We start from the raw sequence: 17812 nt of genomic DNA, 5'->3' as shown, positions 1-17812 counted from the left end.
CAGACTTGGGGTGGCAGTGGAGCGACAGTGTAGCTCACTATTGGCAGGATTTTTGAAAATGCCCATTTTGGGGATTTAGTTGACTGGCTGAGATCATTAGGGGCCGATACATTAATTGGTAGTTATGTTCTTCGTTACTTGTACAGGCTCAATTTTACTTCATGTCTTGAATTATTTAAGGAGGCCATACTTTGCTCTCTTTATTAAAAAGGAAAGGATTTACTTCTGAGCAAATCAGGGCCAGTATAGCATAGTTGCTAAGAGTGTGAGGCTAAAATTTAGAGGATTGTATTTGAATACCCACTTGTGCCATAGAAACTCACTGGGTGACCCTGGGCCAGCCATAGTCTCTTAGCTTAGTCTACTTCAAATGCTTTTGTGAGGGAAAAAATGGAGGAGAGAGGACAATGATCCAAGTTGTTTTGGGTTCCCATTGGGGAGAAAAGAACGGTATGAATGAATGAATGAATGAATGAATGAATGAATGAATGAATGAAATATTCATACTTGGTTAACAACTTTCATATAAACCAAATAAAGACAGCTTCCATCAAGTGTGGCTAGAATAGCAGACAAAATAGTATTTCAGCTGATTATAAGGACATGCCATTTCTACTAAGATAAAAAATATTTCAAAAGAAGTGTCTTTAGTATTTAACTGTCAATGGTTCAAGACATGAAAGAAAAAAGTTAGGAGCCTTCTACATGGGAGCATATGCATTAAAGGAACAAATACAAAGTCACGTACAGTTGGAGCAACTACTGAGCACGGTGTCTACCTATTTTCCCCTTACCCAGACAAGATTTGCTGTCAGAGTGCCTGAGCAAATCCTAGCATGAGCAAAGGGCGGTGAAAGATAATCCTTAACAAGCTTTTTTTGGTGGCAGTTAGCAGGAGGATATGCAAATCAAGTGGCAGATAGCTTAGCAATTAATATGCTTGACTGGCATAATTAGCAAATAATGTGCATATTATGCAAATTAGGTCACCCCGGCTTTAAGAAGCTTGTATACGCCAACACTAGGAACAGGGAGTCCCGTGTTGCATTAGACCTAGATTCAAAAGAGTCTGAGCATGATTCAAAATAGGGAGTGCTGTTTCCAATACTCTATGTGTTTGGAGAGGGAGAAATCAGATAATGAGTCTCCCCATTGTGAAATTCACCAGCACTGGTAATTCAGATTCTTGTGAGCAAAGCTCTGATCTTGGCATGCTTACTATGTAATTTGCCAGTGTAAGCTGGTGCTATGAACCCATAGCTTTTTAACAGAGTCACAATGCTATTAATTGACTGCCCAAGAATGATGCTGGGCTATACTAATGACCCCCACCCCCATGTTGTTGTAAAAAAGATGATAAACAACATCCCATTTTTTCAGAAAGATTCTGTGCCTGCATCCCTTTGCTGTTCTGTACGTGCTTTGCTAGATTGGGGTCCAAAACTTGCACGAAGAATCAGACTTTTGTGAATGAGGTAAACTCCCCCTGGGATTTTTGCCATACTATACACCGCTGAGCCATGTAGGCTGCCAGTAATCATTTTTTCTCACTTTTGTTCTCAAAAGCAAAGAGGATCGATCAGATCCACTGCAGTCTCATTTGCTACACAAATAGTTTTTGGAATTATATACTCCCTTTGTGCAGATGGCATCATTTGTCTGCGAATTACTGATCCATTTCTGTTGTGTCTACTTCATGGTTCTCAGCAGCTTTGGTAAAGTCGCTCCTTGGTTCAATGTCCGAAGCAGTTCAGAAAATCAAGGAAAGGATCAGCTGAAGCACTGTGATGTATCTCCATTAACTCACAAGTCATTCATCTTGTAGCATTTCAAATATGTGTTAGTCCACATATTGCCATGTAAAAGCTCTACAGTATTTACACAAGACAGCATGATGCTGCAATGTGTTTGTGCTATGTCAGTGAGGCACTTTAATGAAGATTCAGAAGTACCATTGCAAGATAATCTTCTCTGAAATCAAGAGTAATTGGGAATTAATGTGAAAACCAATACTAAAGTGATATAAATATATGAAAGGGGGGAGGGGGGAAGCAGGACTCTGACTAGGCAATGCATCAGCTCCAATCAGAGGCAAAGCTACAAGGGGGCCAGGGGGTGCACATTGCACCGAGCGCGCCCCTGGGGGCGCAAAAATTCAAGTTTGTGTTTTTGTATTTTTAGTGTTTTTCATCATTTGGCCTGCAGGGGGGCGCGGTTTTTAGGCTAGCAGCACCAAAAATTCAGAGTATCTTTAGGAGACTCTCCTGATGATACCACCCAGGTTTGGTGAGGTTTGGTCCAGGGGGTCCAAAGTTATGGACTACCAAAGGGGGTGCCCCATCCCCCATTGTTTCCAATGGGAGCTAATAGGAGATGGGGGCTACACACTTGGGGGTCCAAAGTTTACCAAACCTGGGTGGTATAGCAAATGAAAACACAAATGAACATGGGGGGCGGGGCGCAAAACTCAGATTTTGCACTGGGCTCCATTTTCCCTAGCTATGCCTCTGGCTCCAATCCAATGCTGTGTGCATATAGCAGCTGGAAGTCTACACCCCTAGCCTTTCAAAACGGAGTCATTATGTTAATTGTCTGTTCAATGGGATGGAGCAAGGGGGAAATCCACCCCAAACAAGTGACTAGTTCTCATTACCCGCCAAAACATTGATAAGGGGCTCTCAATCACTATCCTCTCCTCTCCCCACAACAGGTACCTTGTGAGGTAGGTTCAGATGAGAGAATTCTGAGAGAACTCTGACTAGTGCAAGGTCACCCAGAAGGCTTCATGTGTAGGAGTGGGGACTCAAATCCAGTTCTCCAGATTAGAGTTCACTACTCTTAACTGCTATACCATGCTAGCTTTCATGCTCAGCCAAAGAAATAATCCCTATGACTGAGCAAAGTAACGTGTGATCCTGTTTGCTTGTGACAACTGCCTCCTTCATTTTTCCTAGAAAACCTGCAAATGGGGGGAAACAGGGTTGTTGCACTCTACATTTGAAGTGAAACAGTCCAGTAAAACAACTACTCTGACTGGGAAAACAGTCAAGCTCCTCCTGACATGTCGTTCTATTTGCCTGTGAGAAATGTCTCATTCCCCCCACCCCCTGACAGTGGCCTTGGGACTTTCAAAGGGCAACCTTGGAGCCCCTATTTGGCATTTCCAATAAACCCAAATCCTTTTGAAAAGATTTTTTGGGAGGACTGGGATAACCAGCTAGCACTGTATTCTTTCAGCTCAGATAAACCTGAATGCAGATCCCTACTATTGCTGTCCCATCTGAAGTAAGTTATTGTTATCCTTGATGCTGCAAAAAGGTCTTCAGGCAGGTGACAGTAGATGTCAGCTCTCTACACGGGCCATTGCTGAGAAGGCTTGTGTCAAGATAAAGATTCCCAAGAGTCTAAGAGAGGCTAACCTTTAGCCACTTTCAAGCTTTCAAAATTCAGGTTAATTTCCCCCCTTCTTTTTCTGCCCTAGAAGTTCCAGTGACATTTACTGAGAGCCAAAGTTTGTTTTATTTTATTGACAGCTTATACTTCTAGGAATACTTGACAAGTGAGATCTGAAGCATCACTTTTTCCTCCAATGATTGACATTTTTGTGAATGTACAAAGAGGAAGAGAAATGTAAGCTTAAATACCAAGCTGTATGGTACATGTCTAAAGGGGGAAAAACTGAGAAACTTTCCTTGTAATCAAGGATATTGTTGAGGGTACACTATGCCAAGAAGCCCACAGTGTGACTGGAAATATCTTGATTCAGTAAGTTTCCCTGGGAAGCAGAGAGTGCAACAGCATTCATTAATGTAGCATCCTTACTGGCAAAGTCATAGATCGCTTTGCAAAATGACTCCATTAAAAACAATTAACAGCATTGAGGGACATTTGAGAGCAGTGGCAAATAACAAACATTATTATCTTGAAAAGGACTGACCTCTAAGTAGGAATCAGAGGTAAAATTCCAGAACTGTTGTCACAGTTACATGATGGGTGTAATAGTATCTTGCAAGTGCAGAGACAGTGGCCCTTTCCACACAGCACAAATAAAACGTCCTGAGGATGGTTGGGGGGAAGCATTTTGGGGCAAAAGTCAGCACAGCTTTCCCCAAGACATCTTGCTCTTCAAAGTGTTCCAAGCCCTGGAAACAGCACCAAAAAAGCCCACCATATGGTTCCGTTATGTGGATAACACATTCACCATTTGGAGCCACGGAGAAGAAGAACTAAACAAGTTCCTGGACCATATCAACAAGATCCACCCAAAGATCCAATTTACTATGGAAAAAGAAAATGAAGGAAAACTGCCATTTCTAGATGTCCTAGTCAGCTGCAAACCCAACCAACAATTGGGCCACACAGTATACAGAAAACCTACACACTAATTGATAGATATTATCTGGCTAACACAAAAAACTCCCAAAGGTAACTCATCATCCAGGACAAAAGAGGAGCACCATAAAAACTTTGGTAGATTAAGGAAAGCAGAATCTGTGGAACTCCCACCTCGCTTCAAGATGAATTGAACCACCTCAAACCAGGCTCTACAGGGCTAATGGTTGCTCTACTTGGCAGACATCAGAAGAGCTAACAAGGAATTCAAGAACAAGCCACATGAACCAATCTAGAGGGAAAAGTGTTCTTACCATACATCAAGGGAACCACTGACCACATAGGAAAACTGATGAAGAAGCATAACCTACAAACAATCTACAGACCCATTAAGAAAATTCAACAAATGCTACGTTCAGCAAAGGATAAGAGGGATCCTCTAGCTACTGTAGAAGTCTACTGCATACCATGTAGCTGTGGACAAGTCTACATAGGAACCACCAAACGCAGCGCTCAGACACAAATCAAAGAACATGAAAGGCACTGAAGACTATTTCAGCCAGAAAAATCAGCAACAGCAGAACACATAATAAACCAACCTGGACACAGAATATTATTTGAAAACACAGAAATTCTGGGCCACTCTGACAACCATTACATCAGAGAAGCCACAGAGAAGCCATTGAAATCCACAAGCACATGCACAATTTCAACAGAAAGGAAGAAACCATGAAAAGGAACAAAATTTGGCTGCCAGTTTTGAAAAACACTAGAGTCAAGACAGTGACTAATCAGCTCCACACAAACACAGGATGACTGTAGACAATCAAAGGGAACAAAGGCCAGACTACTTCTGTTCAGATGCCTCACCTATTGACCTTGCTATCTCCATTGTTACTCACATGCTACACTTCATTGTTACTCACTTGCCAGGCCACTCCTATTCAGATGCCCTCACCTATTGACCTTTACTCACAGGTATATATACTCCACTTGCTTTCCTTTCCTACTATCAGATCCTCTGAAGATGCCAGCCACAGATGCAGGCGAAACGTCAGGAGAGAATGCTGCTAGAACACAGCCATACAGCCCGGAAACCACACAGCACCCCACTGAAAGCTTTTTTGATTGAGAGGGAGAAATAAGCCTCTCTCTCCTCAGAGGCTTTCAATTTTTGTCCTGTCCAGACAAACAATGAGATGGGTTTTTTTAAAGACGTCCCCAGGATGTCTTATTTTGATTGTGTGGAAAAGTCTAGTATTTGAGCCCAGATGTGCAGAGGTTCCATCTGGTGAATAACCACAGGACACATCTTGGAATTAAAAAGGGCTGCATTCCTTTTATTGAGGCAGAAGCTGGGCAAGCAAGAGGAGCACATCCGAGCAGCTGTTCAGCACCCCTGGCTGACCCCAGCACCAACCCCAATCCATATTGGGGGGACAGAGAGGTACTGGGCCACCTGGGCACCCGCCCATTGTGGCCCCCTTCCTGTTGGGGTGTCGGGCTCGATTGCAGAGGCCTCTGCGGCATGCGCCATGAGCCTGCTCCACCCCAAGCCTCTTCTGGAGGCCCCCAACCATGGGGAGGTCTAGCGCACAAGCTCAGCCTCCCCATAAGGATGCACTCCTCTGCCCAAACCGTCAAGGCTGCAACAAATTAAGCAGCAGACCCTGCCCTAATAGGGAGGGTGGGTCAGTTTGCTCCAGGTGTCGAAGAAGGCCGAAGCAACCACGTGCTGCCTAATATATAGGGAGTGTGCTCCACACCTTGAACTCACGCGCATCATGCGATCAGGCCGGGTGTGGCTCAGCCACCCAGCCGATCCAGGGCACGCATGCTCACTGCTCCGGAGCTCACCATGTGCCCCGCCCCCTGTCACAATTACAGCCTAGTTGATTATAGTGCCGTTATTTATACTATTTTGTTTGTGCCGAAAGGGCCAGTATTTCTACTATCCACAAACCTAATACATTCTGTGAACTTCCAGAGACCAGCTAATAAAGAGAAGTATAAAGAATTAGGTTGGAGCATGTAAGAATGTTTCAACCATTTTTTTACAGCTAAAAAGCCATTTCTTTATCCATAAATGAACTCCTGAGATCATTTCCCAGATTACGTTTCTAGGTGAATATTTAAAATGCTTTAAGTATACACATAAAATTATGTTTCAAATCAGGACCCTTAGGCCAAGTGATAGGATCAGATTTCCTGAAGTATCATTTAGATGCAAAAAGCAGACGTGAGGAGGAGGGAAGGGGCTGGGCAAAAGGGGGAAGTTAACTCTTCCTTCCAGTATGGGGGGTTCCTCTATCACAGTGATGGTGAACCTATGGCACGGGTGCCAAAGGTGGCACTCGGAGCCCTCTCTGTGGGCACGCACACATAGAGTTCGTCATGTGGGGGTGGAAAATCACCCCCCCACACACACACACACACCCATCTAGGCTGGCCTGAGCCACTGAGCACGACGTGTGCGCACTGTGGTGAACAGGGAGGACTCGGCTGGTGGGCCTGGTGCCTGTGCTCCAGGTGGCTGCTGCACGGGGGGTGGGCGCAGAGAGGGCAGAGATGCTAGAGAGGCACAGAGCGGTGCATGTGGGACTTGCTGGATCCTACTGCAGGCTGGCCCCTGCTCGAGTGGGTGGGGCAGAGGAAGAGAGAGCCAACCGTTTTTTTCTAAACGAAAACCTCAGCATTCAGGTTAAATTGCTGGGCTGGCACTTTGCAATAAATAAGTGGGGTTTGGGTTGCAATTTGGGCACTTGGTCTCAAAAAGGCTCACCATCACTGGCCTATCAAAACTAGCCTCCAGGACTGTTCTAAGAATAAAAATAGAGTTGGACGGGAGAGATTTGGGTGACTTTACTGTGAAGAAACTGTGAAGAATTTAAATATATCCCTTCAGGTGAGTAATTTTAGGTTAAAATTCCTGGTTAAAAAAGTTCCACAGCAGAGCACTTTCTTCAAACTGTACTCTGCTACACTAGTTTTAACCAGATTTTCAAATTTGCTTCCCAGACCGTGGGTGCGTTGCTGAATATTATGCTCTTGTTTTGCTATAGTAATGATTCACAGCTGGGTTTTCCTGTGTGGAAGATGGTTGTAGTGCAACAACGCTGCAATATCCAACCATGTGTGGGTCCAGCTAGAAAGGGCTTCCAATGTTTTGGTGTGTCTTTTTGTTTTTGTATTTAAAGCAAACTTTACTGCTGATTTGGATGGAAACTCACTTGTCAATCTTCAAGAAGAGTGACTTTTTGGACTGCTGCTATTTGTTCATGCCTAAAAGCAATACCCATATATTTTTTATTTAAAAAATTACAGCTATTGAAGTCCAAAGTTCAAAGAAACTACATTTACATTTGAACAAAATGAATTAATATGCTTGAAAATTAGTTTTTGCTAGCAGGGACTTCATATGTCTGTTAGACTTGTTTATGAGCACTATGAAAGGCAAATACCATTTAGGATATGTTTCAGCATTTCCCTTGACCCCCACAGTATTCAGAATTTAAGAATGTTGAAAGTATTGCACTGTCAAAGCCATATACTGAAGCCATGATCCAGTCCCACCAGAGATGCAGTGCCCATGGGCTTGTTCTCACAGAACGCCATTAGAAATTATTTTGAATTTCTCATACTGTCTGTTTTGACTATTCCAAACCCCAGTTCTAATTCCACTTCTCCCTTGTGTAGATCTAACCAGTAGGAAACCCTTTATCTCCTAGTGCTGAATTTTCCTTCTAAAATATATGTTTGCTCAGGGATATCTGTTGTCCACAAGTCAGCAATACACATTGCAGGCATATTAAAGTATAAATTATATACATTGTGCATATATGTACTGTATACATTAAATATAAAAACAGCAAAACATTCACATATAATATCTACAAAATCAGAGGCTCAAAGTAGAGAACAGAATCTGCTGATGTAAATAACCATTATAAAAAGAAATGAAACAGGAAACTTCTGTTCATTCCTATCTGATCTAGAGCCCAGTTTTCACTTTCTTTCTTGTTCCTCTCTGTGCATTCAAGTTACTTTTCTTCCAGAGCAATTGACAATATGTAATGATGGAGGACAGAAGAGTATTTGAGAAGCATCAGTTTCTGTTCTCATAATGCCGTTGAGGTTGTTGTTGTTTTGTATGTCTAAATGGGCACGCTGAAGGGAGCAGGGGCAATTGGAAGGGCTTTAATGAGTCCTATGGGAATCCACCTGAAGGTGCCACAACAGCAACACATTGTGCTTATGAGTTTTGTTATCTAGGGAAAATAAAACAAAAATTTTCAGTCTTCTGCAGAAACTTAGGATTCCCTGGAAGTAAAATTGCCAACTCTTGGTTGGGAAATTCCTGTAGATTTGGAGGCAAAGCCTGAAGGGGGTGGAATTTGGGGAGGGGAGGGAGCTCATCACTTTATGATGCCACTATGATGTTTACCGTATATACTCGTGTATAAGTCGACCCGCATGTAAGTCGAGGCACCTAATTTTACCACAAAAAAATGGGAAAACTATTGACTCGTGTAAAAGTCTAGGGTGGGAAATGCAGCAGCTACTGGTAAATTTCAAAAATAAAATTTTTGCTTTGCAACCACATTTTTGCACCACCAGATAGTTCCATGGGAATGTCAACTCAATGCATGGCAGCTGTGAAAAAGGCAAACTCTATGCTGGGGATAATTAGGAAAGGAATTGAGAATAAAACTGCAAAGATTGTCATGCCCTTATATAAAGCAGTGGTGCGACCGCACTTGGAGTACTGTGTCCAGTTCTGGTCACCGCATCTCAAAAAGGATATTGAGGAGATAGAAAAAGTGCAGAGAAGGGCAACAAGGATGATTGAGGGACTGGAGCACCTTCCCTATGAGGAGAGGCTGCAGCGTTTGGGACTAGTTTGGAGAGGAGGCGGCTGAGGGGGGATATGATTGAAGTCTACAAAATTATGCATGGGGTAGAAAATGTTGACAGAGAGAAATTTTTCTCTCTTTCTCACAATACTAGAACCAGGGGGCATGCATGGGAAATGCTGGAAAAAATTAGAACTAATAGGGAAACACTTCTTCACGCAACGTGTGATTGGTGTTTGGAATATGCTGCCACAGGAGGTGGTGATGGCCACTAACCTGGATAGCTTTAAAAGGGGCTTGGACAGATTTATGGAGGAGAAGTCGATTTATGGCTACCAATCTTGATCCTCCTTGATCTGAGATTGCAAATGCCTCAACAGACCAGGTGATCGGGAGCAACAGCCGCAGAAGGCCATTGCGTTCACATCCTACATGTGAGCTCCCAAAGGCATCTGGTGGGCCACTGCGAGTAGCAGAGTGCTGGACTAGATGGACTCTGGTCTGATCCAGCAGGCTTTTTCTTATGTTCTTCTTATGTTCTTATGCTCTGCTCCACATTTGTGCAGAACAGGAGTCACTGGTGGCCTTGGTGTTGATACCAGTGAGAAAAAAAGGGGGGATTGCAAATCTCAGGGTGACTGCAGAAAGAGGCAATTTGCAGACTGAACAATTTTCACCCAGAATTCATTATCATTAATCTTTACAGCTACAGCAATGACAAGACTTACAAAAGCCATTATTTCAATGTAGATCAATCTACTTAGAAATTCCACCTCTACTGTCTAGTGTATATCAGTCCAAACCAAGATTTTATTTATTTTCAGCTATTTATCTGATTTATACCTTACTCTTTCCCGAGAAATTGGGTTCAGATTTCGTCAGTTGGCTTACCTTTCAAATACCTGTTCGCAGTGATTTGCAGGCAAACACAAGTGATTTGAAGAATCATATAAAAGCTTATTTAAAGCAGCATATTGAGCACATTATAGTTTACTTCTCTAGATATGTTTATTGGAAGCACCATGCATTTACTTGGCTCAGCTGCATTGTAATGTGGATAGCAATGTGCCTAAAAAAACATTAGCACAACCACACAGCATATGTCCATAGAGTACTAAACCTTATCAGACTTATATAAGGAACTGGCAATGGATACTGAAATGATGCTAGAAGAGTCGGAGAAACATTTTCTTGGAACCTTCCTGCTTAAATCTGGCATGTTGTTTTGAATAATTAATTCCTTTTGATAACCAAAGAAAATAAAGGCCCTGGTTCTGACCGAATTTTCCTATCTTAAATGCTATAAAATCCATTGCAGTATCAAATCAATGACTATACATATGAGGGGGAGGGGGAAGAGAGAAAACTGCAGCAATAGAAGAAGAAAATGTTTACATATGATAAATCATTGCTGAGCACCCAGAACAATTCTACTGTTTGGTTTACTTTCTTATATCTTCCTTTTGTTCCTAAAAGCTTAAGGCAAAAATAGGAAAATCTGCAGATACAGAACACACACTATGCAGGCCTAAGTGCTAGATGATAGATTTCCAGTCTTTGAAATTTTGCTGCCAAAAACTGCAGCCGGAACCACTTGGCAGATGGAGTGAGTGTAATCAGAGATTAAATTAACAACTGCCTGGGGTAAAACAAGAACAATCCTCTCATAACAGGTATCACTTAAGATTAGAGTTTTACATTGGCACCAGTCTTATTTGAAATGTATATTGGCAATCCTGAAGCAAAAGTATGAGTTGTGTAACAAGAAAACTGCCTGTTGGTACCAAAATAAAGCAATAATGGATATTGCTAAGAATCATCCCTAAGATTTGAAGAGGTATGAAGAAGTAAAGGGAAACTATACAAAGATATGGACTTTTGTTCAGTCTAAAAAGTTGGGTAGCCTCATCCACAAGGCAGGCACCTTGCTGTGGTGCTGCAACTGCGCCGCCCCACCACTCTTCCAGAGGCTTCCTGGTAATATGGAAAGGCCTGAAAAGGGTAAATGCCTCCTTGCCATTCAGCAGCCCCTATGGGGCTTTTCAGACTTAAGCCACCATTTTCTATGACTTACTGTCAAAGCCATATACTGAAGCCATGATCCAGTCCCACCAGAGATGCAGTGCCCATGGGCTTGTTCTCACAGAACGCCATTAGAAATTATTTTGAATTTCTCATACTTACTGTCTGTTTTGACTATTCCAAACCCCAGTTCTAATTCCACTTCTCCCTTGTGTAGATCTAACCAGTAGGAAACCCTTTATCTCCTAGTGCTGAATTTTCCTTCTAAAATATATGTTTGCTCAGGGATATCTGTTGTCCACAAGTCAGCAGTACACATTGCAGGCATATTAAAGTATAAATTATATACATTGTGCATATATGTACTGTATACATTAAATATAAAAACAGCAAAACATTCACATATAATATCTACAAAATCAGAGGCTCAAAGTAGAGAACAGAATCTGCTGATGTAAATAACCATTATACTCTGGCTTGTTCCTGCTGCTATCTGGGCTAAGCTGAGGAGGCCTTGGTTTTTATCAATAGCCGTAAACTGGGCCAGGTGCATGAGATACAAGGATACAGCCAAGGGGGTTGGGATTGACAAACACTTTTCAGCCCCTGGGAATCACTGATCATTCCCACTCCTGGAAGCCCTGTGAAGGGCAGTTGGCTGGTTGGCAGCGGTATTCCCCTAGACCCACTTGTGAGGCGATAGGCGGCCCATTAAAGGGGGCTCCTAAGAGCGGCTGCTCAATGCCACAGGCACAGTTTGTAACATCTCCTTATGAGGCTATGCTATTCCAGAAGCCATATTTACTTTGGCCTTTTTTTGTTGCCGCTCACCAAATCATCACCCCTTTGGCCTTACAAGGGTTGACATGGCATGGTTGAATGGGAGTCGATTGATATGCTTAGCAGGATCAAGAATTAGTATTCACCTTTCTCCAAAGCCTGTAGAAAACATTTAAATTGTTGCTTTATTTAAAATTTTAATTGTTGTTGGGCAGAAGAGCAGGAAGAAGATCTATTGATTCATTAAAGGCCCTTGCCATTACTACAAAATGTAGAAGCCGGCGGGCTGCAGTCCCGGCTTTTCCTGTTTTGCATTTGCATTCATCCATGCAGGGGAGCATTTGGAGCCAACCCAGTACGGCTCCACATGACTGCATTAGCAGGGGTCCAGATATCAATTCACAGCTGTTCTCGCTTGGCGTTACTTGTGATCTCTGGGTCTTCCTGCTGAACAGTTTGGTTCCGCCTCTTCTTCCCGGATGGGAGAAAGGCGGCAGCCTCCGACACCTCTCATATGAGGAGCCACCACGCACCACTAGATTCAGGATACAGATCGCACTCAGGCTGAAGGGGCTGATGGAAGTCTTGCTGGCCTTCCGTGGTATGCAATGCGTCTGGCCTCACCTTTTGTTGTAACTCTGTTCTCATTATAGTTCCGGCAGCACGTGCGTTTACTGAGTTTATGGCTGGTGTAGAGCCACAGCGATTGCGTTCCTGGGCTGAGTGGATTACGCCCAGCGAAGTCCATGAGGTGGTGTTTTCTACTCCCCTGGTTGCGGGATTCCGTCCTTCAATTCGGCTTCCCAGATGGCATTCCCTGGCGTGATGGGAGTGGCCTTGCAGATCCCTCCATGGAGACTGACCTGAAGCGTGCTGTGTCGTCAATGCGATGCCAAGAAAAACCAAGCTTGTTTGAGTGCGTGCTTACACTAAGAGCCGGAGGACTTGGAGGGATCCTCATGGAGCCTGACCTGAGATTGCTGCATCGTAAATGGCAGCATCCAAAGACCAAGCTGTCGAGTCGTGCTTATTGGAACTGAGGAGGTTGGAAGGGGATGCCAGTTGCTTCCCGCCAGGCGAAATGAAGCTAAGGTTAAAAGGCTTGTCGGTCCGCAGCCGGGTTGTACTGGATATGGGAGGATGTTATTCCCCATGAGAGATATATCCCTCCTATCTTTCGAGCCCGATAGAGAATTACACTTATCAGATTGGCGTCAGGACATCTACAGCGAAATGGTGTCGGTTATGCTCTGAAATGCTCTGTTGCAGTGAAAGCTTCATGGCATGCACTATGAGCTGCTCCTGTTGCAGTGACCCGGCGGCATACGCACTGAAGCTTGAGAAACTGAGCTGCTCTGTTGCAGATTGCTTCACGGCACGCACTGAAGCGAAATGGCGATCTGATTTGCTCTGTTGCAGTGGCACAGCGGCACGCACTGCTGCCCGTGTGACTCTGGGCTGCTGAAGCTGGGGCCGAGGAGCTGTTGGTTTAACAGCTTGAGGTGGCGGTTTTGGGCATAAGAGCACATCCCATATTTTGGGAAGAGCAGTGAAAGCTTGCATGCCGGACCCTCCCCACGGGGAGCCTCCATATGAGGTCAGCGGTGGCGATAGAGAAACTCTTGAAGACAAGCCTTGGGGCCGTGCCAAAGAGCTTCGCTGCCGGCAGGGAGGGTGTCACAAATTGGGTTTCGCCCATAACTTGGCATCTAGTAACTTCCATGTTCCGGTTCCCTCCGAGGGGATGTGCGGACAGGGGTTCTGTCGAAGAGGCCTAAAGGGTCAGCTGGGGGGCTGCCCTATAACCAGGTCCAGCGGTTTTGCTGCCTGGGGGAGCCAGAGATATTAACTCCTGTTATGCTCGCCCAGCTTCAAAGTTTTGTTATATGTTAATAAATTTGGGCTGCGGCCGATTTCTTTTCCAACAAAGAGATGTGTCCTGGTCATTCTTGGAACGAGTCTCCACACATCCGCATGCAAAGCGCGCCCCAGGCTTCAGCCGGCGGCGCCATTGCAGCGGGGGAGGAAGGAGTGAAAAGCCTCCCCTGCCGGCTGACTGGCGATATTCAGATCAACGATGGCGGTACCCGTGCGTGACTGAGAAGACCAGAGCAACCTTTAAGAAGACTGCGTCGGCAGGGGCCGTCGATCCGCCGGAGGCCGGCAGCATCAAAGGCCCTCCTTCCCTCCCAGTTTGAACGGTTATTGGGATTTCTTTATTGTTTATGTTTTTGTCGCAGTTCACTGGGCGGTTTGGGCATAAGAGCACATCCTATTTTGGGAAGGCAGTAGCTTGCATGCCGGACCCTCCCACGGGGGCCTCCATATGAGGTCAGCGGTGGCGATAAAACTCTTGGAAAGACAAGCCTTAAGGGCCGTGCCAAGAGCTTCGCTGCCCGGCAGGGAGGGTGTCTAAATTGGGTTTGCGCCCATGTGGCATCATAGTAACTTCCCTGTTCCGGTTCCCTCGGGGGGATGTGCCGGACAGGGGGGTTCTGTCGAAGGGCCTAAAAGGGGTCAGCTGGGGCTGCCCTATAACCAGGTCAGCGGTTTGCTGCCTGGGGGGCCAGGATGTGCTCTGTTATGCTCGCCCAGCTTCAAAGTTTTGTTATATGTTAATAAATTTGGGCTGCGGCCGATTTCTTTTCCAACAAAGAGATGTGTCCTGGTCATTCTTGGAACGAGTCTCCACACATCCGCATGCAATGATCACACGCCAGAGCGATTGCCCTTCCACCAGAATAGGTGCTCTGGAAAGGACAAATCTGCCATGGCAGCAGCACTGCTCCCAAGAGCAGATTCGCCCCCCCCCCTTTGGATAGGCTGTAAGTCTAACATGGAAGTAGATTCCTAACTTTTTTTGTTTCTTCAATTTTAAACAGAACCAGAATAATAAAAATTGAGGCACAAGAAGTCTAAATGTATTTTGCTCCCTACTGTTTGAAACAATTTAAAAAGTCACTTAAACAAGGAAGAATGCCTTGACACATACAAAACAACAGCAAGTCCCCTGGCACCTTACAGACTAACAAATGTAATGTGGCATAGACTGTGATGTGGCAAAGCACACTTTGTTCAGTGCATGAAGCAATACACTCAGATTCTCAGCTGAACTGGTCCTGAGGAAATGAGTTGTCCAGGTGATGAATGATCAGAATGAAGAACAGTGGTGCTTTATCCAACAATATGTGTATGCAAGCTGGACATAAACCACTGATAAAATACCTCATGCATCTGGAAGGTGTGTAACTATGTGCTGTGAAGGACAACAGGATGGTCCTCGTGAGTTTAATACAGGTTTATTTACAGCTAACAATAAGATTAGTTAGAAATATAAACAACTACAAAGAAGCTCTCAGTCTGAACTTTTCTGAGTGTCAGCTACGACTGCTTTTTCAGGGTCTCTTAGCTCTGCCCGTTAATTCAAATTCTTAAAGGCACACATCACCACACTATATTGTAGGTTCTCTGGTCTCCCTTTGTAATAATAAATAATCCATGCTCTATCTGTTTGTGATTGCAAGTGCATGTGTGCATGTGTACACAAAGTATATATAACTCCTCTTCCTACTGACAAAGTAGACAACAGCTGTACGAAATCCCCTGATTAAACACATCGGAGTTTAAATAAATACCTGCTCAGTTCTACTGCACCATTGACTTATTTGCCCCCCCCCCCTCTTTAAACTGTCATAAGACAGTTTTGGTTGCAATAGGTTAACATGGCTACCACTGTGAAATCTGACCACAGTATGTTCAGTGACAAGCTAGCACTCAGAAAACCGTAGCACATTGCCCACAGTGAGTTCCATATACATTGGACATGGAACTTCTGGAGCTTGATCCTGTTTTGATGGCTCATAAAGACTTGCCTATAGTAGGATATGATATCTCCTCTAGAGGTGCCAAAAAGAGGATCTAGGGTTGTCTAAAGAACCTGAAAATCTAGAAAATCTTTTCACTCCAAAGCTATGGAAATGAATATTGCTAAAAGATCAAACTTGGCCTTGCCTGAACCATGCCAGTAATTGGAATTAATGTCTTACGTTAACTTAAAATAATTCTGCACATTGACAGACCAAGAAGATACAGCATTAATATATCTAATTCTCAACATGGCCCCATCTGTGAATATTTAACTCTGAAGACTAGAACCATGAATAGACAAGGCAATCTTTCTGCAAGCATGAGAAAAGCCCCATGTTTGCAGCAGGAAAAACATTGTGGGGTCAACCTTCCCCAAATAATAGAAACAGTGCCTGTAGCTTTGAGAAACTGATGCCTTCTGTGGCTGTTACTAAAATATTAGCACCAATTTTCAAACCTTGGATTTCTTTCAGTAAAAAAGGCAGTGGGCAGGGCCCTCCCCATGGCCTTTCCATGGCTAACTTTTGAAGGAGAACTGTTGGAACAAGGCCCAGTAGTGACTATTTGACAATTTGCTATCATGACTTTCTCTGGTCTGGCTGCTTGCTACTGTTCAACAGCATCCACCCCATAAAAATCAGTGTGGTACAGTGTTTAGAGACTGAGGAGCCATTTCCATGCTTTAGCCCGCGATTGGGGAGGTTGGAGTGCGGTGTTAGTAGCATACGCCGACTGCCCCCCCCTGGGACTGTTCGCACTAACGGTCCCAGAAACAGCCGGGAAGACGGCACCGCGGAGTGCCATTGCCCGGTCGACCTGCCATTTCCATGGCCGTCCGGCATGTCGCCGAAACCTGGGGACACGCCCCCCCTGCCCTGCGTGACTGCTCCGGCGTTGCCTCAGCGACGCGCTGGACAGCCACAGAAACGGTAGGTGGACGGTGCACAGGGGGGAGGGAGGGCGCCTTCGAGCCGCTGCCGTTTTCCGTAAACCTCACTCGGGAAGCAAGGTAGGAAAACGGTGGCTTTGTGCCGCTTGGGCGGCACGGCTGCAAAGCAGCTGCGCCCCCTGTGCGAATGGCTCCCTGGGGACGGCATTTTTGCCGTCCCCAGGGCACCATATTTGGCCCATGTGGAAAGGGCCTCAGATTCAAATCCCCTCTTTGCCTTGGAAGGTTCTGGGGTGACTTTGGGCTAGACACTCACTTTCAGCCTAACCTATCCTACAGTGGTTGTGGTGGGTGGTTTTCGTGGCTGTGTGGCCGTGGTCTGGTAGATCTTGTTCCTAATGTTTCATCTGCATCTGTGGCTGGCATCTTCAGAGGTGTATCGCAGAGAGAAGTCTGTAACAAGTCTGTGTGTAACAGACTTCTTTCTGTGATACACCTCTGAAGATGCCAGCCACAAATGCAGGTGAAACGTTAGGAAAAAGATCTACCAGACCATGGCCACACACCTCGGAAAACCTACCACAACCAGTTGAATCCAGCCATGAATGCCTTCGACAATACACTATCCCACAGTGATGGTGGGCAGATCAAATAGGAGGGAAATGTTGTAAACTACTTTGGATCCACATTATGGAGAAAAGTGGGCTATAAATAATAATTGTAGCTGAAGATAGAAGCAGATAAAAGGTAGGTTGGTGGGGAGATGGGAAGGAGAGAAGGAAACAAAGGAAAGTTAAGAATATGGGGTCTAATAGGAAGAGGAAATGATCAAACAGTTGGGGAGGAGAAAATGAGATCCCGCCTGCAAGTTCTTGCTGGTCCCCTGCTTGTATGAATATATATTCCTGATGATTGTTGCAAGTAAAGCAGTTCTGAACCGAAAGGCATACTCTTTTAGTACACTTTTGGTTAACCTTTAGTACTCTTTTGGTTAACTCTTTTGGTTAACCTTTCATAGCAAAATCATCTGAAAAGCATCATTCCTCCTTGTGTGATTTAGTGGTATCTG

This window comes from Sphaerodactylus townsendi, linkage group LG07 (assembly GCF_021028975.2).
Source record: "Sphaerodactylus townsendi isolate TG3544 linkage group LG07, MPM_Stown_v2.3, whole genome shotgun sequence".
NCBI classification, from domain to species: Eukaryota; Metazoa; Chordata; class Lepidosauria; order Squamata; family Sphaerodactylidae; genus Sphaerodactylus; species Sphaerodactylus townsendi.
Note: the sequence above shows the minus strand (reverse complement) of the source record.